Consider the following 6000-nt stretch of genomic DNA (forward strand, 5'->3'; position numbering starts at 1 on the left):
TCTTCCCTTCCAGCATGTTCTCATTTTTATCTCCTAGAACGGGGGTAGATGAGGGCGTGGCCGACACACACACCCCGCCCTCAACACATCCTCTCTTTACAATTTCCAGCACAGCACTGGTAGTTTTAAAAGACACACGGAGCTGCGTTGTCACCAAACAGCGCGAAGGGCCATTTGTGCCTGGTGGCGGCTCAGTGCGTGCCATCTGGGAGGCTGCACTCCAGAGTCCCCGAGGAAAGCCAGTGCTCAACCCCCAGTGCTGCCCGCGGCCTGGGGAGATCCCCAGCTGTGCAGGAGCCGCGTGTGCTCCCAGCCGAAGGCGTTTTCTCTTGACAAGTGAAAGGCAGCGAAGGCAAGTGTGGCCACGGTCCAGGCTCCTGATGCTGATTTGGGAACGGGGACCTGTGAGGACGTGACAAAGTCCAACAGCATTTGTCCCCGGCCCATTCCTGTTTCTTATTCCCACCCTACCCCACTTTGGCCTGTGTCTTACTAAGAAACGAGAGTGTCTTGGAGGAGAATGTCTCTCTCACACTTCTGTCTCTTGCCGTCTGTCAACGTCCCATCATAAAAACACGGCAGTACAAAGCAGCGACCTCTCGAAGACACTCTTGGCCGGCACACAGGAGTCCTGAACTCCTGCACCGCGGCACTGCTTGTGGGCGCCGGCGGAGGCAGCGGCACTTCAGGACAGGGACACGCAGGCCCAAGCTCATGGCCCCAGGGTCCCACGTGGCCACGTGATGGGTGGGTGGTGCCGTGTGCTGGGAGGTCCAGCGGCTCCAGCGTCTCCAGCGTTGGGCAGGACCGTGGACCCCTTCACCAGAACCTTGAGTGGCAGTGGGATGGGGAGGGACGGCCCAGGAGGGGACATTCCTGGAGATGGACAGAGCAGGGGTGACAAGTATCAGAGCCAGGCCAAGCCTGCCCTTTGACCTCTCCCATTTGTCCTCCTGAGATGGTTTATCTTGAATAGCAGACAGATACCATGAGGGAGAAGCCATCTCTCGCCCAGCCTCCGGTCACTGCGAGCACTGTCACCCCTGCCTGTGGAGGCTCGTGCGGGGGTGGGGCACTGGGCGTCCCCTATCCCCTCCCAGGACAGCGGGAGTGACTGGGCATCAGGGTCCTCGTGGCCACTCAAAGAGGAAGCCAGCGAGAGATGCTGAGAGGCGCCGACCGGAGTCGCTTGTCAAAGATGTTCACCGGGACGCCCGCGCTGGGTGGCCGCCCTTGCGGAAGAGACAACATGGAAAGAAGCAGAGCCCCGCTGTGACGGCTGGTTTGTGGGGCAACCCAGCCGGGCCATGGGATGCGCAGACAGCTCGTTAGACATTTCCGGGCGTGTCTGGGAGGCTGTTTTCAGGGGACGTCAGCGTTGGAACTGGCGGGCAGAGGAAAGCAGGTGGCCTTCCCCAGCGCGCGGGCATCGCCGGTCCTGCCGAGGGCCTGAGCAGAACAAAAACGCGGAGGAAGGTCGGGTTGCTCTCTGCCTGCCCGATCCAGCCCGGACACCGATCTTCTGACCTTGGTGCTGCTGGTTCTCAGACCTTCGGCCTCGGCCTGGAGTCTGCACCGTTACTCCCTGGCTCTCCGGACTTCGGACTGACCACGTCTCCCCCTGGCAGAGGCAGGTCACGGGACATCTCAGCCTCCATAGTCCGAATCTCTACAGTGAGATTTGTTGTAAGGTATCGGCTTGCGGAGACTCTCCGCAGTCTGCCGTTGGTCAGCTGGGGACCAGGGAAGGGACATACACTTGTCCCACTGGCCTGTGTCCCCGAAGAGCCTGCCTAGCGAACTCGCTCTGCCTCCCGCCCGCCGTGAGCGAGGTCCCCTGCGAGGCTGTGCTCGGGCCTGGAAAGCTGCCTGTCCCGCTGCGAGTGCTTGAGGCCAGCAGAGGCTGTTTTGGTTTGCAAAGGTACTGACATGACCAGTGAGTTTTCTGGTTGTCACAGGATCTCTCAAAGGGGAAAATGGTGAAATATCACAAAGCTGACCTGAGAACAAAGTCCCAGATGCTCCCTTCACTCTCTTAGCATCTTAGACTGCTGCTGACAGTTATGCTACCTAACCTTCTTGTGTTCTCCCAGTTTCTGCCTCTTTAATTCCCCAAATCAAATCCTGGCGGAAGTCCCCAAAGCACTGGAATAAACACCGAAGTCCTCACAATGGCCCACAAAATCCCACGCACTCCGGTGGTCCTGAACTCGGGCACCGTGGCACTGCTTGTGGGCGCTCACCCGGGGCCCTTGCGTCTCTGACCACATCGTCGACTCTCCCCGTTGCCCACTCTGCCCTGGGCCCCTGTCTCCTCGCTGTCCCTGAGTGTGAGACGTGCACCCACCTCAGGGCCTCTGTTCTTGCCAGTCCCTCTTTCTGGAAGATCCTTCTCTCGGACGTATAAAAGGCACCCTCCCACATGTCCTCGGGTCATATCCAAATGTCTCGGGGAGGCCTCCCTGGCCAGCTGTCTGCAACCGCATAGCCATTTCTCGCCCACCTTCCCCCACTGTGCTGCTGCCCTCTTTAGCGCCTCACACGATCTAACATCGGGCATTTTATTATTTATCTCGTGCCTTGTCGTCCCATTAGAATGCACACTGCACATCTGGTTGGTTGCCCGCCATGTCTCCAATGCCTAGAACAGTGCCCAGTGGCTGCTCAGATGGCTGTTGCGCAAACACGACCCACTAAGTTAAAGCCCCTTTCTCTGCGCAGAAGGCTGGCGGGTGGGCTTGGGATGACCTTGGGAGCTTGCACAGTCCCCACCTCTGCTCTCGGGGGACCACAACTGAATGATTCCCAGTGATGCAGACTGAACAGACCTCTTTGAAAAAATCAAGGTACACAAGGAATACATCTTGTTGCATTTGTCTACATCTCGATTTCATTTCTGTTTCACCTTTTCTTTTCCCTGAGGTAGGGGCTGACATCACACCAAGGAGCCAGCGGTGGACAGCATCTGGCCTGAAGCCCCTGCTCACATAGATACCTCCTAGAATGTCAGCGTCTCGTCTGGGCCTTTGTCCTTGATCCATGTGGGTAGCCACGGTGAGGTCCTCTACTTCCCGCTACATGCCCCGAGTTCTGGTGGCTCTGCTACTTGTGGGACACTCGGGGACCAGAACAAAGCCGTGACTTGGTGCCCTGCTGGGGCTTAGGCATCTCCAGGAACAGGACAGAGCCCGGCACTAGGCCACCTTCACCGCGAGGGCTCTGCCGGGGAAGCAGGGCCTTCCCAAACCTGCCAGGGTCTGATAATCTCATGACTTCTCTTCTATCACTCTGTAAAAACAAAGCGTTTTCTCTACTTGGTAGCAGAAGTTGGAGTCAGAGAGATTCAAAGCATGGGAAGGATTCCATGTGCTTTCGTTGGCCTTGAAGATGGAGGACCAGGTGCAGTGACCAGAGAACAGCCCCCAGGAGCCGAGAGACCCCTGCCGGCAAAGAAACGGGGACTCTGGATTCTGCTAACACTCCGAGTGGGCCTGGAAGCATACCCTTTCCCAGAGCCCCGGGATCGGAGTCCCCAGCCCGGCCGACACCTTGATTTCAGCTTTGCGAGACCATAGCAGAGAATCCAATCGAACCATCTGACCTACAGACTGTGAGCTAATAAACAGACGTTGTTTCAAGCCACGAGGTTTATGATAAATTGTGACTCAGCAACAGAAAATGAGTATGGGGCGAAAGTCAAAGTGCCCACCACCGACAACTCACTTAGTTGATTCCATGTAATCTCCTCTCCCGTTTGGCCCCTGAGTGTTTTGTATACGCACTATGGCAGGAACGCCCTCGCCAAGTACTCCGCGTGCTTTCTACATGTCCCCACCTTTCTTGCCACTAGGCGGAGGCCACGTGGCTAATTTTGGCTAAGGGATGTGAGAGGAAGTGATGTGCGCCACTTCTGAGCCGAGGCAATAAAAGCCAGGTGCTTCCTCTACCCCGTTGTTCCCTCACTGGAGGCCACACGTTCCAGACTGTGCAGCTGAAGGGCCAGAGCCCCCTCCTGGGCCTGAATGCCCCGTGGGGCCGAGTGTCCTGCAGCGTGCATTGCCCATGTGCCGGGTTCATCACCGTCTTCACCCAATTAGTACAGACATCTTCGCCTGAGAACACTGCTGCCAAAGCCTGCGAAACAGACAAAGTAGAGACTTCTTCATTTTGGAGGTTCCTTTAAATAGCCACTTCCCTGGTAAAGTTTTTCTTTATAGCTAATCAGAAATTGGCATAGAAGGGGAAGGTGGTCGGAGGAAAGCGTTTGCAAACATCGCCAATAGAACATGAGTGAAGATAAAGCCATCGCTAAAATAATCATCAAGGAAATCGCAGTTTTATAAAATGTCATCGACAGATGTTTCCTACAACCCTGAACGCATTCTGAAGAGTCAGGCCCACTTCCAAACTGACAGCGTTTCTGGCCCATCGCCAACGTTTGCAATCCTCCCTGACGCCAGGTCTCCCGCGCCGGTGCTCGCCGTTCCCAGGATAAGACGTGCAGCTTCTGTTCCTTGCCCATCTCCGTCCTTGCTCCTCTCCCACGGCTCTCTGAGCATCAGTCGCCTTCGCAGGAGGTCAGTTCACTCCCCTGCTTGAAAGTCTTAGAAGAAGTCCATACTCCTTCCCACAACACACCAGAATTTGTGTGTGACACTGCCGTGCCCACCTCTCCACCGCCCTGCAGGCCACAGCTCTTTCTCACGCGTCCTAGACCCACATTGGCCTTTATCTGCTCTTTCGTAAGCTGCGGATATGCACGTCGTCCCCCGCTCGGAATCCTTGGGCCTCAATCTTCACGTGGCCCGATAAGCCCAACTCCTATTTTAGATACTTTAACCAGTACCACTCCTTGGTTTAAATGGTGCCACTTTTGAGAGATTTCCCTTCAGTATCTTGTCTCTCCTCCCTGCCCTGTCCCACACTCTCTATTTTAGCCCCTAATATAGTTCTTTCTAGCAACTTGGACGATTTACAATTTATTTATTTGTCTTCATGGTTTGTTCTCCTTTCATTAGGATGAAAGCCCCGTGAGAGTTTCATAGCTATGAAGGAGCTGAGATTTTACCCCACCTGCAAGCCGACTAGCCAGCCCACCGCAGTTTCATGAATGCTGGAAGAAGACACAAGACTCCCGGGTCAGAGACAAAGGACTTTATTATTCACAGCACAGAGAGCAGCATGAGCTTCATGCTTTTACATTGGTTTCTCCTTGACCCTCAAGTCCCACAGGCACAGCAGAGATGCCCAGATGGATGCCACATGAGCAGTGGGTTGGCGTCATAGATGAGGAAACCTGTGCTTAGAAAAGTCCAATCCTTTATCATGGGATCCAAGCAAACCTGCCTGGCTTTGCCCCGGTGGGAGACATCTTACTACATTGGATAGCAAACAAACCTTCCCCTTTCTCTGGAGGAAGACACTATGCCTATCTTCCAGGCTATTTGCTGTACAAGCAAACAGTGCCTATTCTGGCAAGAGGTAAAGAAACATGAGAGAACTGTCTCCCCGCAGAGGGCAGGATCACAAACATTATTTCACTGCTCCGTGTACAGGATTCAGCACAGTGCTTACCCCCCAAACCGGTCAGCATTCTCAGTTGCAAAACACAGAAACTAAACCACTTTTTCTAAAGAATAAAATGGAATGAAAATTTTTTTATTTGTGTTTTGAGGAGGTAACATATTTACAGAATTCAAAACAAATTTACATGTGCATATATAAGTATATGCACACACACACATATATACAGATGTTCCTCAACGTATCATGGGGTTATGTCCCAATAAACCCATCATAAGTAGAAAACATCTTAAGTTGAAAATGCATTTAATACACCTAGCCTACTGAACATCATGGCTTAGCCTAGCCTACCTTAAACGTGTGCAGAACACTTACATTTGCCAACCATAGTTGAGTAAAACCATCTAATGTGAAGCCCATTTTATAATAAAGTGTTGAATATCTCATGCGATTTATTGAATACTATATATTATATAG

This window comes from Propithecus coquereli, unplaced genomic scaffold (assembly GCF_000956105.1).
Source record: "Propithecus coquereli isolate 6110/MARCELLA unplaced genomic scaffold, Pcoq_1.0 Scaffold45, whole genome shotgun sequence".
Lineage (NCBI taxonomy): Eukaryota > Metazoa > Chordata > Mammalia > Primates > Indriidae > Propithecus > Propithecus coquereli.